The sequence below is a fragment of the Balaenoptera borealis genome (assembly GCF_965194805.1).
Source record: "Balaenoptera borealis genome assembly, chromosome: 8".
Taxonomy (NCBI): Eukaryota; Metazoa; Chordata; class Mammalia; order Artiodactyla; family Balaenopteridae; genus Balaenoptera; species Balaenoptera borealis.
Genome location: NC_138865.1, coordinates 104,192,434 through 104,213,984, shown reverse-complemented (window position 1 = coordinate 104,213,984; position 21,551 = coordinate 104,192,434). Strand labels below are relative to the sequence as shown.

Here is a 21,551-nt window from a genome sequence, read left to right as displayed (position 1 = left end):
TTATTTCCTTTGGATATATACCCAGAAGTGGGATTGCTGGATCATACAGTAGTTCTATTTTTAAGTTTTTGAGGAACCCCTATACTTTTCCCATAATGGTTGTACCAATTTATATTCCTACCAACAGTGTACAAGAGTTCCCTTTTCCCCACATCCTCACGAACACTTGTTATCCTTTGTCTCTTTGATAATAATCAGCCTAACAGGTATCTCATTGTCATTTTGATTTGCATTTCCCTGATGGTTAGTGAGCATCTTTTCATATACCTATCGGCCATTTGTATGTATTCCTTGGAAAAATATCTATTCAAGTACTTTGCCCCCTTTTTTTTGTTTGTTTGGTTTTATAGATTTATTTTCAAAGGGCAAAAACACTTAAGACGATTTAAGTACAAGTCTAAACAGAATTACTCCATCAAAGTCAGCAATGATGCAGAAATGCGTTCTCACTTCCAGACACTCACCAGCATCTTCTGAGTCTTCTCTCAGTGAAGAAAAGGGGTATGAAACCCACAGCCAATATCATTCTCGACGGTGAAAAACTGAAAGCATTTACTCTGAGATCAGGAACAAGACAAGATTGTCCACTCTTGCCACTGTTATTCAACATAGTTTTGGAAATTTTAGCCACAGCAATCAGAGAAGAAAAAGAAATAAAAGGAATCCAAATCAGAAAAGAAGAAGTAAAGCTATCACTGTTTGCAGATGACATGATACTATACAGAGAGAATCCTAAAGATGCTACCAGAAAACTACGAGAGCTAATCAATGAATTTGGTAAAGTAGCAGGATACAAAATTAATGCATAGAAATCTCTTGCATTCCTATACACTAATGATGAAAAATCTGAAAGAGAAATTAAGGAAACACTCCCATTTACCATTTCAACAAAAAGAGTAATATACCTAGGAATAAACCTAACTAAGGAGACAAAAGACCTGTATGCAGAAAACTGTAAGACACTGATGAAAGAAATTAAAGATGATACAAACAGATACAAAAGAAATTAAAGATGATACAAAAGATGATATGAACAGAAATTAAAGATGATACAAACAGATACAAATCTGAAAGAGAAATTAAGGAAACACTCCCATTTACCATTGCAACAAAAAGAATAATATACCTAGGAATAAACCTACCTAAGGAGACAAAAGACCTGTATGCAGAAAACTGTAATACACTGATGAAAGAAATTAAAGATGATACAAACAGAGATATACCATGTTCTTGGATTGGAAGAATCAACATTGTGAAAATGACTGTACTACCCAAAGCAATCTACAGATTCAGTGCAATCCTATCAAACTACCAATGGTATTCTTCATAGAACTATAACAAAAAATTTCACAATTTGTATGGAAACACAAAAGACCCTGAATAGTCAACGCAATCTTGAGAAAGAAAAACGGAGCTGGGGGAATCAGGCTCCCTGACTTCAGACTATACTACAAAGCTACAGGAATCAAGACAGTATGGTACTGGCACAAAAACAGAAATATAGATCAATGGAACAGGATAGACAGCCCAGGGATAAACCTACACACATATGGTCACCTTATCTTTGATAAAGGAGGCAAAATATGCAATGGAGAAAAGACAGCCTCTTCAATAAGTCGTGCTGGGAAGACTGGACAGCTACATGTAAAAGAATGAAATTAGAACACTCCCTAACACCAGGCACAAAAATAAATTGAAAATGGATTAATGACCTAAATGTAAGGCCAGACACTATAAAACTCTTAGGGGAAAGCATAGGCAGAACACTCTATGACATAAATCACAGCAAGATCCTTTTTGACCCACCTCCTAGAGAAATGGAAATAAAAATAAACAAATGGGACCTAATAAAACTCAAAACCTTTTGCACAGCAAAGGAAACCATAAACAAGATGAAAAGACAACCCTCAGAATGGGAGAAAATATTTGCAAATGAAGCATCTGACAAAGGATTAATCTCCAAAATTTACAAGCAGCTCATGCAGCTCAATATCAAAGAAACAAACAACCCAATCCAAAAATGGGCAGAAGACCTAAATAGACATTTCTCCAAAGAAGATATACAGATTGCCAACAAACATATGAAAGGATGCTCAACATTACTTATCATTAGAGAAATGTAAATCAAAACTACAATGAGGTATCACCTCACACCAGTCAGAATGGCCATCATCAAAAAATCTACAAACAATAAATGCTGGAGAGGGTGTGGAGAAAAGGGAACCCTCTTGCACTGTTGGTGGGAATGTAAATTGATACAGCCACTATGGAGAACAGTATGGAGGTTCCTTAAAAAACTAAAAATAGAACTACCATATGACCCAGCAATCTCACTACTGGGCATATACCCTGAGAAAACCATAATTCAAAAAAAGTCATGTACCACGATGTTCATTGCAGCTCTGTTTACAACAACCAGGACATGGAAGCAACCTAAGTGTCCTTCGACAGATGAACAGATAAAGAAGATGTGGCACATATATACAATGGAATATTACTCAGCCATAAAAGGAAACGAAATTGAGTTATTTGTAGTGAGGTGGATGGACCTAGAGTCTGTCATACAGAGTGAAGTAAGTCAGAAAGAGAAAAACAAATACCATATGCTAACACATATATATGGAATTTTTAAAAAATTTAAAAAATGGTTCTGAAGAACCTAGGGGCAGGATAGGAATAAAGATGCAGACATAGAGAATGGACTTGAGGACACGGGGAGAGGGAAGGGTAAACTGGGATGAAGTGAGAGAGTGGCATGGACATATATATACTACCAAATGTAAAATAGATAGCTGGTGGGAAGCAGCCGCATAGCACAGGGAGATCAGCTCAGTGCTTTGTGACCACCTAGAGGGGTGGGATAGGGAGGGTGGGAGGGAGACACAAGAGGGAGGAGATATGGGGATATATGTATATGTATAGCTGATTCACTCTGTTATAAAGCAGAAATTAACACACCATTGTAAAGCAATTATACTCCAATAAAGATGTTAAAAAAAAGGGGGGGGGTCTGATATTTTATTCATATACATCCTTCTTATCTGCAATGTAATCTACAATTTCTTGTGGGCACATTAACTTCTCTGCATCTACATCAGGAATTTCAAACCCAAATTTATCTTCCATGACCATCATAATCTCCACTTGGTCCAAACTGTCTAAGCCCAGGTCTTTCATAAAATGGGAATTTACTGAGAGCCTTTCTGGGTCAATCTTGTCATAGAGTTTCAAGACGTAAAGGACAGGGTCCTTGATTCCCTCTAATGTCAAAGGAGTGTGTTACTATACTGGGGGCACAGCTATGTAACTCCACCTGGAAACTGCACGAGCAGCGAGGCCGACTGCAGAGCCCCAGGCCTCCTCTGGGCCCCGCGGGGAAAAGGGTAGTGCTGAGTGGCTGGGCCGTGGCCAGCGTGGGGAGCCTGGGCAGTGGCGTGAAGGCCGCAGGCAGTCGGCGGACACAGGCGCGGAGGACACGAGCTGCCATGGCTATGCCGACCCAGGATGCCCACTTTTTAATTGGGTTGTTTTTTGCTATTGAGTTGCATGAGTTTCTTATATATTTTGAATATTAATCCCTTTTCAGATATATGGTTTGCAAATATTTTCTCCCAATCATCATTGCCTTTTCATTTATTGATTTTTTTCCTTTTCTGTGCAGAACCTTTTTAGTTTGATAGAGTCCCATTTGTTTATTTTTCCTTTTGTTATGTAAGCATTTGATGTCATATCCAAAAAATCATTGCCAAGACCAGTATCAAGGAGCTTTTACCCTATGTTTTCTTCTAGAAGTTTTATAATTCCAGGTCTTATATTTGTCTTTAATCCATTTTGAGTTGGTTTTTGCTCATGGTGTAAGGTAAGGGGCCGATTTCATTCTTCTGCACATGTGTACACACTTTGCTCAGCACTATTTATTGAAGGCTATCCTTTTGTCATTTTATACTTTTGGTACCTTTGTTGAAAATTAGTTGACTGTATATGCACAGGTTTATTTCTGGGCTCTTGATTCTGTTCCATTGGTCTATGTGTCTGTTTTTATGACAGTACCATACTATTTCAATTACTGTAACTTAGTAATGTAATTTGAAATCAGGAAGTGTGATGCTTCCAACTCTGTTCTTCTTTCACAAGATTAATTTGGCTATTTGGAAACTTCTATGGTTCTATATAAATTTTAGAATTTTTTTTTATTTCTGTGAAAGATGCAATTGGAATTATGATAGTAATCACATTGAATCTTTATATCGCTTTGGGTAGTATAAATTTTTTAACAATATTAATTCTTCCAATACATGAAAGTGGGATATCTTTCCATTTATCTGTGACTTCTTCAATTTCTTTCCTCAGTGTTTATAGTTTTCAGTGTACTTATCTTTCACCTCCTTGATTAAATTTATTCCTAAGTATGTTATTCTCTTTGATGCTGTTGTTAATTTTAGCATGATGGCTCTCATTGTATGGTCTAGTTGTGAATCCCTCTAAATAACATGGAGAAGAAATGATTAACAAAGAATGACTTGCATCTTATCCATTTTCTTAGGTTGCCTTTATAATTCTTCCTCCAGGAACCCTTCCATCTGCAAGGTGGATATGATTTCTTTTTCCTCTGAATTCTGTTTTGTTAAGAACAGTGTTGCTCTAATGTTCATGTGCCTTTGAATTACCTGGAAAATGTGTTAGAATGCAGCAGATCTAGGGTGGGATCTCTGATCCTCCATTGCTATCAAGCTCCCAGATGATACTGGTGTTGCTGGTCCTAAACCACCCACTGAGTATAGCAAGAGTTTTTGGAGCACTGGCCACTTCTTGCCTTATATTACAATTACTTGTTTGTGCGTCTGACTTCCTCAATTGGATTGTTGTAATTTTATTGATGATCTGATTGTAGCTTCTACAGTTACTTCTCAAGAATTTCTCTAACCAATCTAAACAGACATTCAGTGACTCTCTATCACCTAAGCTTGTTTTAATCGCCTAACTGGACTTATCCCCTTTGTTTGTCTACCCCCTTTATTATAAAGTAAGAGCATGATCCTTTCGGCTGGAACACAAGCATTAAAATATTACCTGGCATAGAGTCGGTACTTGGTAAATACGGTTTATGGAAGTGATGAGCAAACTTTTTTTTCTTACTTCCAAGTTCATCTCCCTTATATATAACGGCAGATACAACCACAATGGAGTAACTGTGATGGCTTTCTGTGTTAAAGTTCATCATTTTCTGTAATTCATAGGCACTATAGGAAGGCAGTTAGACTGAATTGAAGGTTGCTAACAAGACAGTTTTAAACAAAAAGCCTTTGGGTATCAGTGTGAGTGTGTGTAAGTGTAAAATATATATAATTTAAAAATATAAAATAAATAATACATGTTTTCCTTTTCCCAGTTGAGTCCCTATTCCACCTTCCCACCTGTGATTTTTTTTTTTTTTTTTTTTGAGAGTCTTGATTAGAATCAGGTAAAGAACAATCTCTTTCCTGGGCAGCAAAAACCCAGTATTGATTTTTCTTTATTGACCAATCATACATTGCAGTATAAATATTTATGATGGTGGTACATAATAAAAAAATAAGTTAAATACCACAGAGGAAAATGAAATGTAAATGGGAAAGGATTTCTCATGGGTAATACATCACTTTATAATCTTACGTTACTCTGAGAAGCACCCAAAGGCTTTCTAGGATCAATGCTCAGATTACAAGACCTCCATCATCACAAACAGACATTTGCAATTTGGTCTCGTGTCCTCTTGGGGATCACTCACATCAGGTTTATTTGGCGATTTAGCAAGTGAAATACAATATATATGCAAAGCCCTTCTAAAGTGGCCAGGTGTTTAAATGGAACTCTTCTAATATCTTGGAGCATTTTTGTAGATTCCCCCAAATGTCAGAGTTGAAAGGAGCCATGGAGATCATTATTCCAAGCCTCTCATTTTATGGTGAGAGGAACTGAGGTGCAGAGAGGAAAAAAGCTGGCCTCAGGTCGCACAGCATGCTGCTAGATGAACAAGAATTTCATGCAGCTCCTAGTTCAGCTGTTTCTCCCGATCGTGTCTCCATTAATTCTGGAGAAGGAAGGTTTGGGGAAGGTAGGCAGGGATGCAGTAGGAGTCGAGTGTGGGCAGGTCAGATTAGAAAAGGTGTTATTCTGCTTAAATACTCAGCCAGACAGTTTTAAAATCTCAGAGGACACAGCAAGCAGCAGCTCATTCTCTTCTGGAGTTATTACTGACTTGGTTAGAATTTATGGAGACAGCCATTTGTTTTGACATCAATTTCTCTTTTATTTACCTCAGAAGGGTGGTGACTGATACTGAAAGGTTTTGAGGTCAAAAAGGTCCTTAAGTGTTAGTGACAAAGATCTTTAAGGAAAGGTGAATCCTCCCCACCACCCTCTTCCCCATTCTTCAGTCTCCTAGAGGCAAGTAGCTTCCATTTTTGTAGACACAGATCATTTTTTGATAATTCAGAATGCTGGAAGATGGGAAACCCCAATAAATAGCATCGACAGAATTAGAGATAATTAACATACAATGTATGTGCATGTTTGAATGTGAACAATATTAGTAAAATAAAATTTATTTTGTACAGCTAAAAATAAACTATGCATTTATCTTCTATACTACAATTTATAGGAAAGAGAAAAAGAGCATAGGATTTTCAGTCTGTACCTTTGCCCTTTTTACTAACCTTCAGTCTCTTCACAGTGATTGTAGTAGGAAGTGTACAATGTCTTTCTTTGTCATTAACTACCCAAGCACACTTACTGAATATGATTCCCAAAGTGCAAATGGGTATGGAGAGACCTCAGTGAGAGAACATTAAGGATCAGACATACATCTAGACTGGGTAGATATTTCAACCTCCTTATTCAAAACTGCTATATTTGTCCTCAGAAAGAAATGCCTTTTCAGTGAAATATATGTATGTGTGTGTGTATGTGTGTATATATACATATATATGTATGTATATATACACACATATATATGTACGTATATGTATGTTTTTTGGTTTTTGTTTTAAGGAAAGGACAGAAAGAAGTAACAGCTGCTTTCATGCATTGAAAATGCAGCTATTCAGAGTAACCTGAGTATTCATACCAGATCAGCGATCCAATGCAGTTTGAGATTTGACAGAATTCCCTCAATAGCTCTAAAACCAGAGTCCGGATGATGAGAAGGATACCTGATGTTTGAATTGCCTCTGCAACTACATTTTTTAGGGCTTTCAAATTGCTGCTTGCTAACATTTACAGTTCTCTGCAGCCATAATGTACCACCATGGGATTTGGGAGGAGATCAAAGAAGCAGGAAAGAAATTACTATTCCCAAATTCTTACCAGTAAAAGATCGGTGCATGTCAAGTAGCTTTTAATGTCCACAAACCCAGTTCGGTATATACACAAGGCCATCTCCATTAGCAAAGCCTACACTTTCTTCATCGAAAATCTGTTCAACTCCAGAGAGGAAAGAAACTCTGCTGTGAATCTTAATAGTCCTAGACCTTAGCCTTCAAAGGAACTTCTTAACTTTTCAAGTCCTTTTCACATTGGTTACAAAATATAAGTGTGCCTTTTGTTAAGAAAACTTGCTCTACACAAACCCCTACTTTTACTTAAATAATTGAGGTAGGTGCAGGAAAATAGAATGTCTCAAAGGAAGGATTCTTCACTTCTGAAATAAGGCTTAACAAGGTGCAGAACAGCATGTATAGCACATGTTACTTCTTATCTAAGATCCACATATGCACATACATAAAAATAGAAGAATAAGCAAAAATAAGCAAATTAAAGCAGTTATCTATAGGGAGGAAGAGGGAGACAGGTAAAGGTTAAAATAAAATCTAACTTTGTCTGAATATATCATTTTCTAAACAGGACTTTGGAGCCATGTAAATGTTTTAAATATTTTTTTAAAAAATCAGAAATAAAAATGGCAATCCATAAAAATCAAATAACAATCCATCAAAAAGTAAAATGTAACAAATGGATCTGTGTGTTAAGTCAGTGACTTAGCTACGTATGGAAGACTCATTTTAATTGACTATAAATAGGATAATGTGGTAACATATACCAAGGACAACATGAACTGCCAAAACAACCTTGCTTGCAACAATGATATTGATAGTAATAATATTGGCCTCCTTATTCCAATACTATTATCTTATAGTTGGATAAAGCAAATAAGTATTTAAAAATCAAAATTTTTTCAGCAGATGAGATAAAAATTTAAAATGAAGATGTTAACCAAACCACAAATTGTCTACATGTGGTTGGAAATAGAAAAATATTTTCTCTTAAAAATATATATATTTCCTAGCTCTGTCCACTGAAAATACTGAGAAGCAATGTCCAATCCATAATGACTAGCAGTGACGATCACTGTTAGTTCCCAGATGGTGTTGTTTCAAAATGCCATTTCCCAACAAAAAAAGAAAAAGGGTACCTTGGAGAAATAATTAATTCCTTCCAGGTCTCGGGTCAGGAACATAAGAGGAGCCTGGGACATCTTATCACACTAGATGGGTAGGATGGGGGTGGGTGGGAGGGAGGTCCAAGAGGGAGGGGATAGAGGTATACATAGAGCTGATTCACTTCATTGTACAGCAGAAACTAACACAACATTGTAAAGCAATTATACTCTAATTTAAAAAAAAAAAGTAGGTATATCAATGAATGACATTGGATCAAAAGGACTCATGAGGGCTTCCCTGGTGGTGCAGTGGTTGAGAGTCTGCCTGCCAATGCAGGGGACATGGGTTTGAGCCCTGGTCTGGGAGGATCCCACATGCTGCGGAGCGGCTGGGCCCGTGAGCCACAATTGCTGAGCCTGCGCGTCTGGAGCCTGTGCTCCGCAACAAGAGAGGCCGCGATAATGAGAGGCCCGCGCACCGCAATGAAGAGTGGTCTCCGCTTGCCGCAACTAGAGAAAGCCCTCACACTGAAACGAAGACCCAACACAGCCATAAATAAATTTAAAAAAAAAAAAGTTATAAAAAAAAGAAGGACTCATGAGCGGCCATTGGCCAAAAATAGAACATTTGGGCCACAAAGAGAATAATAAATGAAATAGATTTAAACATATAAAATATTTTATAATCCATGAGCTCATAAAGATATTTTTAAACAAAAATCCCAAACTCTCATTTTTTGCCTTTATAAGTGTCAGCTTACTCTGGAAACTGTTAAACATGGGGAAAGAATCAAGTATTAACGTATCTTTCCTATAAGAACTGTACCTCACGTATCCAAATAATGTGAAAAGAAAAGCTTTCTTTATAGACCATTTATAGCTATTAAACACAGGAGTAAAAAAATATCAACATTTTAGCACCTTTAATGAAATGATGAACGATCATCAATGGATTCTCAAACCTTAGGTAAAAAGCTGATAAAGAAGTTTAAAATAGATGGATCCAGCTGAAAACACCTGAATGTACTGATCACTCTTAACACCACTGGAAGAGACATTATCAGACATTAATTTTCTTCTGATGTGATGCAACAGAAACTATAGAATACCTCCATAAAGTATTCTTGCCTAAGAATTAAAGTAAACCTTATTAGTTCTTAGAAAATACAGGACCAGAGTAAGATATGAAGCAAGAGTGCAGTCTAAAAATCCAGAATAAGGAAAATTCTGTGGGAGCAAAGTGTGAGTTTCTTCAACAAATAAGTTATACACAGGCTCACATGTATGTGCACACACATATACACAGAGGGATGGGGAAACTGTAAATTAAAATAAATTCAAGAAACATTAATAGCAATTGTTTTAGGTATTGTTTGGATCTTGCTTTGAAAAAATATGGTAAAATGACATTTATTAAGCAATCGGAAATTTGAACATTGTGTATTTGGTAATGTTAAGGGAGAAATTGGTATAATCTTAGTATCATGGTTTTATATATATATATATTTTTTTTAATGCTATTCTTGTCTGCTTACATTCTTTTAATTTATGTATGTATGTATGTATGTGTGGCTTTGTTGGGTCTTCGTTTCTGTGCGAGGGCTTTCTCTAGTTGTGGCAAGCGGGGGCCACTCTTCATTGCGGTGCGGGGGCCACTCTTCATCGCGGTGCGCGGGCCTCTCACTATCGCGGCCTCTCTTGTTGCGGAGCACAGGCTCCAGACGCGCAGGCTCAGTAGTTGTGGCACACGGGCTTAGTTGCTCCGCGGCATGTGGGATCTTCCCAGACCAGGGCTCGAACCCGCGTCCCCTGCATTGGCAGGCAGACTCTCAACCACTGCGCCACCAGGGAAGCCCCATGGTTATATTTTTAAAAACAGTTCTTTAGAAATACATAAGTATTTTTGTGTGAGATATATAGTATATTAGCAATATTCTAAAACTTGTTAAAGCTGAGAATTCCTTATACTAATCTTTCAATTTGTGTATATATTTGACTATTTCCATGATAAAAAGTTTTTAAAATGCTAAAATAGGGCTTAACACAGATTCTTTAAAATATTAAACTACTTTAGGATATTAGTACATTTTTGAAAGCAAATGAGAGAAACCCACTCAAACTAGTTTAAGGGGGGGAAATAAGGAAATATATGTGTTTATATTCCTGAAAATTCCAGAGATGGAGCTGTCTCAGAAACTCTGAAGATTCAAATGTCTAGATGTTCCATTTCTTCCCCTTCTCTCTGCCCATCTCCATCTTCCCCTCCCGCAGTATCTCCATCCCTCCTATCTACCTCAACCCCTTTCTTTCCTCTAGACTCCACCTCACACAAGTATTACACGATCCTAGTTCAGCCACCCCTGGAAAAAAAAAGAGAGGCGCTCTCTCCCAGTGAAGGTCTTATGGTTTCTGGTACAGAAAGTTGAGTTGACTTGATCACACTCCCCAGTCATGGCTCAATCACCTCTAGTCCATTTAAGGACCCTCACTCGTTTACTTTATCCTAATTTATATCTCTTTCATCCCTAATTCCTACTAGCATTTATGTCCCCTGATCCTCAGCAAAAATACTGATTCAAAGTTTTTGTTATGTATCCTTTTGTTTATGAGTAACTTTATAAAATACTGTGGTTTTGAATGCATATATACATGGCTGTATATCTCATCTGAAACTAATCTTTTTGCCTTTAAAACTATGTATTTTTTAAAAATAACTAGTTTTATTGGGGTCTGTTTACATACGGTAAAACACACAGATCTTAAGCATATAGTTAAATAAGTGTGACAAATGTATATTTCCATGTAATGGACACGCTGATCAAAACATAGAACATTTCCATCTCCCCAGAAAGTTTCCTTCTGTCCCTTTACAGTAAATCCCCAGTTAGATGCAACCACTGTTCTGATTTCTATCACCAAAAATTATTTTGCATGTTCAATGAACTTCATAAACATGGAATCATAAAGTATGCACTCTCTTATGTCTGACTTTTTTTATTCAACTTAATATCTGTGAGATCCATCCAAGTTTTGGCATATATTAGTACTTTTAAAATTATTTTACTGCTAACTCATATTCCACAGTAAGAATATAACAATATGTTTTAAAGATAAGTATGTGTGTATCTAGTCATTTGCTTCTGGCTGCTTCACAGTATTCTGCAATATGCGTCTTCCATATTTTAGTCATCCTAGTCATGAACTCTTAGGTTGTCTTCCATAAACTGCTAGCCCAAATAATGCTGTGACAAACAACCTTGAGTGTATTCCCTTTGAGAGCTGTGTGATAGTTCTCTGGAGCTTATAAGCATCCTTAATTTCATTAAGAACTGTTGCACTGTAGAATGCTCACATCAGTTTACATTCCCTTCATCAGTGTTCGCAGGCACCATTGCCCAATATGATGGCCATGTATAGCATTACAATAAGGTAAGTAATGTTAACCAGTTTTCAATATTTAGAGCAGCGCTTTCCAATAGAAAGTTTCGTGATGATGGAAATAGTCTGTATCTTCATTGTCCAAAATAGTAGCTCCTAGCTACATATGGTTATTGAGCACTTGAAATGTGGCTAGTGTGACTGCGGAACTTCATTTTCAACTTTATGAGATAGTAATTAATTTAAATGTAAATTAAAGAGCCACATGTAGCTAGAGGCTACCGTATTGAACAGTGCAGATTTAGAGTCAACCAGGATGATGAGATTGGACTCAGTTTCTGAGTCTAGTTGGAAGTCACTGGAAAGGGATTCAAGGGAATGCCATGATACAATTTGTGTCTTAGAAAGATCATTCCAGCTGTGATAAGGCATAGGTGGAATGGGGTTCAATGGAAGTCAGGAAATATTGGTTGGGATGATATTATAGTGACCTTAGCTTAAAAAGATGGTGGCTTATGTAAGAGCAGTGGAGACTGAGAGAACAGAGAGAATCAAGAGCTTAGGTGGAAGCACTGATAGGACTTGGAAACTGACTTGAAATAGTAGATTAAAAAAAAAAAAGAATAAGCAGCAAATTTCAAGTTCCTTGCGTGGACAATAAGATACATGGCTATACATAGTTTCTGATGAAGAAGTTCCCAGAAAATTTACATGGAAAATCACCCATCAACCAGGAGTGGTGACGGAAATTTAGTCAAGGTCCTTTGAGTCATGGAAAGATTGTGTGGAGCCAGATTGTCTCCGGGTCTGGAACCCCATCTGTTACTGCTCTGGTTTCACCAAGGCTCATGCCAAAGGTCGCCTGGATCCATCCCATACCATCTTTTGCTCAGTCATAGGCTGACAGAGTTCAGCACAAGAGGAATGAAACGACCTGGAGAAATCTGTAAATATCTGGAAGCTCTGAGGTTGACACAGAAGGAAAAGTCTGGGAACTGATACGCATCCATTGTTTAATGTTGCAGGCAATTAGTGATCAGGAGCAGCTGCTATGGTTAAACTGTTAAAAATTCCAAAGTAAGTGAAACAGAACATATGGGATAGGTTTTATCTCCAAAATACTGCTTTGAGGATAATATTGACATAATTTGCCTATCACATTTTCCCCCTTTGAAATGATTTGTATAACATTTCCTAGAAATAGGCTCCATATGTGTGTTAGCAATTGGTGGAAGAAACTCAAGCTCACTGAAGGAGAGCCAGCTACAAGAGGAGTCATGAATCTACCACTGGGGCCAGGCAGCATTTCTCTTCCTGGAAAAGGTGGATTGTCAACAGAAAGTCAATAGAGGGAAAAGGAGCTAGTAAACGGACAGTTAGTGAGTCCTTTCTGTATGCTAACCACTGTATGATAATACTTCCTAGGTATTTATTAACAGCTCCATTTTATAGATCTGAAAACTGAGACTTAAATAGAGGAGACAGTTTGCTCAAAGTCACACAGATAGAGAGTGCCAGATCTGGAATCCAGACCAGCTTTATTTGACTAAAAAATAAACTTTAGACAAAAAATCCGCCTCTGGATTTGGACAAGTGTAGTGATTCCCAAAGTATTATCTCTGGACTAGGAGCATAGACCTCACCTGAGAATATTCTATGAATATGAATCAGTTCAGACCTATTGAATCAAAAATGCTGAGGGTGAAGGCCAGAAATCTGTTTTAACAAGCCCTCCGGGTAATTCTGATGCCCACTACTGCTTTGGAATCACCGGATAAGTTGGTATTTAATCAATTATATAAGAGGCAGTTACTCAGGAAGGTTACAGTCCGAGGAGGATGTAGCTGGGAGGATACAAAGAAATATAACACATGTTTTCTACACAAAGAGTAATTAAAAAACTTTTGGGGAAATATACATTACTGAAACAACTCAGTTTAGTGGAAAGTATGCTAGATAATTTTGAAAACTTGTTTCCAGTCCCAGATCTGATACTAATAATGCAGGTTGGCTTTGGACAAATCATTTAACTGCTATGTATTTCCTTTTAATCCCAATTAAAATGATAATAGTGGTGGTGGTAATGGTACATTTTCAAGGCCCTTAAGCATTTATAATGCCTTTATTTTAGAGGTAGGCAGGAGAGTGATTAGCCAAAAATGAAAGGTGTTTACTTAGAAAATCTCCAGTATTCCTTACAGCTTGACTTTCTAGTAGACTTCTCATATTAGTACACTGAAAATATACAGAATAATAGATGGCCAAGTCAATGGTTCTCAAACATGATTGCACTTCAGAATTACCAAGGAGCTTAATAGAAAGTAAAAGACATCCACGCCTCTCTCCCCAGAGCAATACAGTCTGCTCACATCCCTTATATGTGGCATATAGGGAGAGAAAGAGGTGATTAATTGGCCTTTGGGTGATTCTAGCATGCTTCTAAAGTTGAGAATTATGGCTCTAAATATTCAGTGAATCTAAATGAAGGAGAAGTCTAGGCAGTCAACAGTAATTTGGGTCTAGCCACCCATTTTCAGTGACTCTCCATCATCTATGGGGAAAATCTAGTTTACTTAGCCTGGAATTAGAAGTCTTCTATGCTTTACTTCCTGAGGACATTTCCTGCTTCTGTTCCATTAATCACTTCTATAAACCTTTGCTTTAGCCAAATTAGACTCCTTGCTTTTCTCCAGCTATTCCCAGATTACACATCCTCTCTAGTTTTAATAGTGTTATTTCCTATGCCTGATTTTGTCTATTGAAAGAATATCCTTCCCCCACAGCATAATTCAAGTGTTGTATCCTTCATAAAGCCTTCCCTTGTGCCATCAACTGGAGAGCATCTCTCCTTCCTCTCATGGCATGTCACATTTTGGATACTGTGTCTTTTTAGAATGTTGTCGACTGCACAGGTATAAACCAGCACTATCCTGAACAAGCTGTAATACATATTCACCTTAGTCCTAAAGGGAAAAACCAAAATACCAGACTCTTGAACCACAAGCATTATTTTGCATTTGAGTTACTTTTCAAATGGGCAACTCCATGTAAGGTGCTGTAGGGCAGGGCACAGAGGGATTTGTGTGTTTAATGATGGATGATAATTTCTTTAAAGCAATAAACAATTGAAAAAAAAAATAGAATATTGTCAACTGCAGAACAGAATGCCTTGTCTCAAATAGTTTCACTCATAAAGGCAATGCACCTCAATCCTGAGTTAGGACAGCTGCAGGTCAGTTCATTGAATAGCTCAACAATATCGTAAAAGACACAGGCCCTTTCCACCTTCCCCATCTTCCATCCTAGCTCTAGTTCCCTTGGTAAATCTAAAACAGCCACCACAGTTCTGTCACTTACAGACATAAACATGTCCAGCGGGTGAAAAGAGCTTTTGTTGATGTTGGTTTCTTTTTAAGAACAAGGGAACCTTTCCAAGAATCTGACCATCAGACTTTTTCTCATGTTTCACTGGCCAACATTATGTCACATGCTCATTCCTAAACCATTCACTGGCAAGGGAAGTGCAGTTTCCGGGACTGGCTCATTGAAGCACATGTTTAGTAGAAGGATTTCCTGAACAAAACTGGACTGCTCTTAGAAAGGAGGAGTCATGGGTGTTGATGAATGGTGCTTGACTAAGCTGCTAATCCTTCTCTCCAGCAAGTAAGCCCTTTCAATGTATATTACAGTTGTCTGTTCCCATGTTTAATCCCCTATTAAACTTAAGTCTCCTTGAGGACAGGTTTTTTTTTTTTATGTTTAAAGGCATGAGCTTTGGAGTCAGACAAACCTGGGTTGAAATTAATGTGACAAAGTCATTCCAATTTGCCCCAGACTTTCCTGATTTTAGCATCCAAAGTCACATATCCAGAGAAAGCCCTTAGTCCCAGGTAAACCATGACAGTTGGTCACCCTAGTTGAAATCTCATCTCTACCATATACTAGATGCACAATCTGGAAGTGACTTATTTAATCCCTCCATGTTTCATTCAAGAAGTACTCCTTGAATGCCCACCATGTGCCACGCACTGTTTCAGAAAGTCCGCCTTGTTTTTCTGACCACCTTGGCACTAACTCTCTCGTTTCCCGCAATCGTGCTAAGGTTGCCCTGGGATTGCCTCGTGTGTGACCCTCTCGCTGCACCGCATCACTCAGAGATGATGTCAGAGGAAGCCTGGCCATCTGACGAATGGGGCTTGGGAAATCCCCAAGAGTTTTCAGACACTGTTTCTGGCTTGAAAAACAAAAACACCCGCAAAACAGCCAAGGGTCCCAATCTACTCAGGGAACATGCTGTCCTCTCCTGTTTGCAGGGCCATTTCTTGGACAAGCAGTGGCTCTGTTTGCTGGACTTTTGGCCCCGTGCAGTCACTGTGAGGCAAGGCACATCTCGCACAAACAGGCCAGTGAAATGAGGTAATTGCGGCTTTCGATGAATGCTATTTCTGTCTCCTGGGCTATGCTGGCTGGGATGTGAAGAGCGAGAGCTAGTCTATCAGACATGTTATGGCTCTCCTCACAGAGTGCAGATAGATAACCCAGGAGTGGGAAAGCTGCCTCCTGTTTCTCCTCCTAATGAGTGACTACTGCACACATGCACCATTTTCAAACAAGACCTGCTCCATGTTGGAAATCCCTTCCAAATGCCAGAACTTTTCCATTTGGGCATCGAGTCTGTCCTTAAATGTCATTTAATGGAGCTGTACTGAACATAACATGTGCCAAGCATGTTATAGATGCCATCCATTTCCTCTTCACAAGGACCCTCTGAAATAGGTACAATTAGTATTCCAGCTCTAGAGAGAAGCAAAGTATGACTCAGGATGGTGAGGCCCCCTGTCACAGCACTAGCATGTGCAAGGCCAGTGTGAGCACGTAAGTCTACTCTTTCCATAGCTAGAGCTGTTCCATTGCACCACTGTTAATTTTAGCCATTTGTGTTGGATTTTTGTCCCCTGACATGTATTTCATCCTTTCATGCTACTTCGAAATGGGAAATAGAATAACAAGATTTCTTTTTAACACTTTTCACGGCCACGTTCTGTACCAAAGTACAGTGACAACTTCGACTGCTTGTCCTAGAACCCAATTTTTTCACATTCGATTGTTTGTTTGGACTGTGTTTTTTGTTTTGTTTTTGTTCCTTTTATTTTCACTCAGAGGTATTCAGTTTCCCGACACTTGTTGAGGTTGTTGATGGATCTACTTCTCAGATTCCCTTACCACCATTCCTCATTAAATGTTTAGTTTTGGATGTTTTAATAAATCAACCAAATAGTCACACAGAAGTAAGTTGTTATATAAAGTCTAAATAGGCTCTCCTCTGGAACCCAAGGGACTATTTTATGGTTAAAGGATGGAGACTTGGTTTAGTAGGCACTTTTGGTTATCTAGAGAAAGATGCTTCTGGTTAAAACTATTTGGTGAAACTATTATTCAACATAGTTTTGGAAGTTTTAGCCATGGCAATCGGAGAAGAAAAAGAAATAAAAGGAATCCAAATCGGAAAAGAAGAGGTAAAACTGTCACTGTTTGCAGATGACATGATACTATACATAGAAAATCCTAAAGCTGCCACCAGAAAACTACTAGAGCTAATCAGTGAATTTGGTAAAGTAGCAGGATACAAAATTCATACACAGAAATCTCTTGCATTCCTAAACACTAACAGCAAAAAATCAGAAAGAGAAATTAAGGAAACACTCCCATTTACCACTGCAACAAAAAGAATAAAATACCTAGGAATAAACCTAACTAAGGAGACAAAAGACCTGTATGCAGAAAACTATAAGACACTGATGAAAGAAATTAAAGATGATACAAACAGATGGAGAGATATACCATGTTCTTGGATTGGAAGAATCAACATTGTGAAAATGACTGTACTGCCCAAGGCAATCTACAGATTCAGTGTAATCTCTGTTAAATTACCAATGGCATTTTTCACAGAACTAGAACAAGAAATTTTACAGTTTGTATGGAAACACAAAAGACCCTGAATAGCCAAAGCAATCTTGAGAAAGAAAAACGGAGCTGGAGGAATCAGGCTCCCTGACTTCAGACTATACTACAAAGCTACAGGAATCAAGACAGTATGGTACTGGCACAAAAACAGAAATATAGATCAATGGAACAGGATAGAAAGTCCAGAGGTAAACCCACACACATATGGTCACCTTATCTTTGACAGAGGAGGCAAGAGTATACAATGGAGAAAAGACAGCCTCTTCAATAAGTGGTGCTGGGAAAACTGGACAACTACATGTAAAAGAATGAAATTAGAACACTTCCTAACACCATACACAAAAATAAACTCAAAATGGATTAAAGACCTAAAAGTAAGGCCAGACACTGTAAAACTCTTAGAGGAAAACATAGGCAGAACACTCTAGGACATAAATCACAGGAAGATCCTTTTTGACCCACCTCCTAGAGAAATGGAAATAAAAACAAAAATAAACAATTGGGGCCTAATGAAACTTAAAAGCTTTTGCACAGCAAAGGAAACAATAAACAAGACCAAAAGACAGCCCTCAGAATGGGAGAAAATATTTGCAAATGAAGCAACTGACAAAGGATTAATCTCCAAAATATACAAGCAACTCATGCAGCTCAATATCAAATAAACAAACAACCCAATCCAAAAATGGGCAGAAGACCTAAATAGACATTTCTCCAAAGAAGATATACAGATTGCCAACAAACACATGAAAAGATGCTCAACATCACTAATCATGAGAGAAATGCAAATCAAAACCACAATGAGGTATCACCTCACACTTGTCAGAATGGCCATCATCAAAAAATCTAGAAACAATAAATGCTGGAGAGGGTGTGGAGAAAAGGGAACCCTCTTGCACTGTTGGTGGGAATGTAAATTGATACAGCCACTATGGACAACAGTATGGAGGGTCCTTAAAAAACTTAAAATAAAACTACCATAGGACCCAGCAATCCCACTACTGGGCATATACCCTGAGAAGATCATAATTCAAAAAGATACATGTACTCCAGTGTTCATTGCAGCACTATTTACAATAGCCAGGACATGGAAGCAATCTAAATGTCCGTCAACAAATGAATGGATAAAGATGTGGCACGTATATACAGTGGAATATTACTCAGCCATAAAAAGAAATGAAACTGAGTTATTTGTAGTGAGGTGACTGGACCTCGAGTCTGTCATACAGAGTGAAGTAAGTCAGAAAGAGAAAAACAAATACCGTATGCTAACGCATATATTATGGAATCTAAAAAAACGGTACTGATGAACCTAGTGGCAGGGCAGGAATAAAGATGCAGACATAGAGAACGGACTTGAGGGCACAGTGGGAGAAGGGGAAGCAGGGACGAAGTGAGAGAGTAACATTGACATATATACATTGCCAAATATAAAATGGATAGCTAGTGGGAAGCAGCCACATAGCACAGGGAGATTAGCTCGATGCTTTGTGATGACCTAGAGGGGTGGGATAGGGAGGGTGGGAGGGAGGCGCAAGAGGGAGGGGATATGGGGATATATATATACATATAGGTGATTCACTTTGTTGTACAGCAGAAACTAACACAACATTGTAAAGCAGTTATACTGCAATAAAGTTGTGAAAAAAAAGAATATTTGGTGAAGAATGGGCTTTTTGGAATCAGTGTGCTAGAGCAAGCTCCGTCATATTCTAACTCAGAGAACTTTGGCATACATTTAGCCTTCCAAGATTTAGTTTCCTTATCAGAAATATGGCAAATATGTATGTGATTTTTGCATATATAACAAGATATAATGTATGAGGAAGAACTCAACAAAGTGTCTGATGCCTTGTGCAAGCTCTGTCTATGACAGCTATGCCTTATTATTGAGAATTGCTATTTATATCTTTATGTCAGCTACTCAGAGCCTTTCATTGCCTATCCGTAGGTCATGGACTATGTTAGAAATTGTTATTTTTGAATAAGTGAGATATTGTGCTTATAAATGTATCTGCATGTTCATAGCACCATTTCCATAAAGGCATCCCATGCTCTTTCTCGTCCAAGGAGAGGTGGAGATGGCCATTGTGCCATCAGTTATGGTATTTGGATGACCTGAGTTCAAGCTTCAAGCTTCAGACATGCTCAGGATTCAGTCTCTAATCCTTTGCCACGTTGCTCTTTTCCCCTCACTTCTCTTCTCTCTTCTATTCCTCAGCTTCACTGATTTTCCAATACTGAGCAATTTATGAATCTCTTTTATTTCCTGACTTTTTCTAACCATGTCCTCAGGATCTCACCTTCCACTGCAAGGAGTTAATCAGGGTACTTTAATAGACAAACATTTCCCACCCCAGGAGGGATTTTCTTGCCAACTGTTAGGTTAATGTATATATTTCTTCCCTCTACAATTAGAATAGAAGGATATACATAATCCAAGAGGTTACTAACTACCTGAGCCACATTTAGAGGCAAGTGGGGAAGTTAGAGAGGGCTTCACTAAGCATATATTATTTGAGCTATTTGAGCTGAACCTTGAAGGATGAGATAACCAGGTAGCCAGCCCTAGGTCACTGCTCCCCTCAGCGCTATTTCAGGCCGCAATGAGATAGACCCAATGAGGTGAGCTCCCAGCAAGCTCAGAGGGAACATTCACCACCAGCGAGGACCATTAGAGTTAATAGAAGTTGCAGACTCAGTGAAGGGCTCATGAAGGGTGAGGAAGGGACGTGCTCCTGGATGTTTGCTCTGAGTTGGAAAATAGTGTTGTGTGTTCATTAAGACAACATCAAAACAAAAGATCCTCTGGGAAGTCCTGGTAACCAAGGTCATCAGTATTAAGAAGGCAGAGCCCTAGTCCCTGGGCAGATGTTCTGTCGTGAAAAAGCCTCATTTAGAAGTATTGATGAATTGATCTATATCGGGTTTTTTTTGTTTTTTTAATGTTTAAAACACTGGTGGTATGTTTACATAATTGGAAGGAGGAGGCGGGAAATGGAAGGAAAGCCACATTATTCACTTGGAAAGTGCTTTTGGATGAGCAAAACAAGGGCAAAACCTTGGCAAGGAGGGTTTCAGGAGTTTCGCTCATAGAAGCACCAGACTAGGAGAACGTTTTATATTTGGACAGGATATCAAAGTAAATCTCAAGAAGTATAGCAGCTAAGGACGGACATATTCCTGTAAGTCTGGCATTGTATCCATGTCAGCCAAACAGCAGACGCTATGCCTACTCAGGTCCAGATTCCCTCTTACCCACCCAGTCAGCCACACTTGTAAACTTCTGTATCATCTTCGACTCCCCTCATCCCTCCCCACTCTCACTCTAATCTCCTAGTTCTTTATCTCTCCTAAAAATGTCTTTATTCTGTTGAATTCACTCTCCCTACTGCTATTACCCTGGCACAAATCACATTTATATTTTTGCTTTATTGCCCTGGTCATACCTTAAAATTTGACTTGCATCCAAAGGAAGGATTCAAGCATCTTGTTAAATTGCACATTCTGATTCAGTAGCTCTGGGATGAGGCCCAGGATTATGCATTTCTAAGAAACTCCCAAGTGATGTCTATGCTGTTGGTCGGAGAACTACACTTAGAGTAGTGAGGCACTAGGGGCAGAACCAGGTCTTGAACCCTCCATAGCCCATGTTCCTACACTACCCCAGGCAGCCTTCTAAAGGGTTTGGGGAGTAGACTTTTCTAGGGGACCCCAGAAGATGAAACAAGAGCTGCTGGATGGAATTAAAGCAAAATCTTGATAACTGGAAGATGATTCTGACATCAAGAGCTGA

The 21,551-nt window shown here is 38.4% G+C and overlaps 1 long non-coding RNA gene and 1 pseudogene across 10 annotated transcripts in view; one reads left to right on the top strand and one right to left on the bottom strand.

Annotated features, from left to right (window-relative positions):
- The window catches only part of LOC309633436, a 360,009-nt gene that overhangs the window by 127,484 nt on the left and 210,974 nt on the right, over positions 1–21,551 (top strand). The gene's annotated exons all lie outside the window — the stretch shown is intronic.
- Positions 2,463–8,701, bottom strand: LOC309633245 (acyl carrier protein, mitochondrial pseudogene; annotated as a pseudogene). The gene has a single exon. The product of its transcript is annotated as an acyl carrier protein, mitochondrial pseudogene (transcript).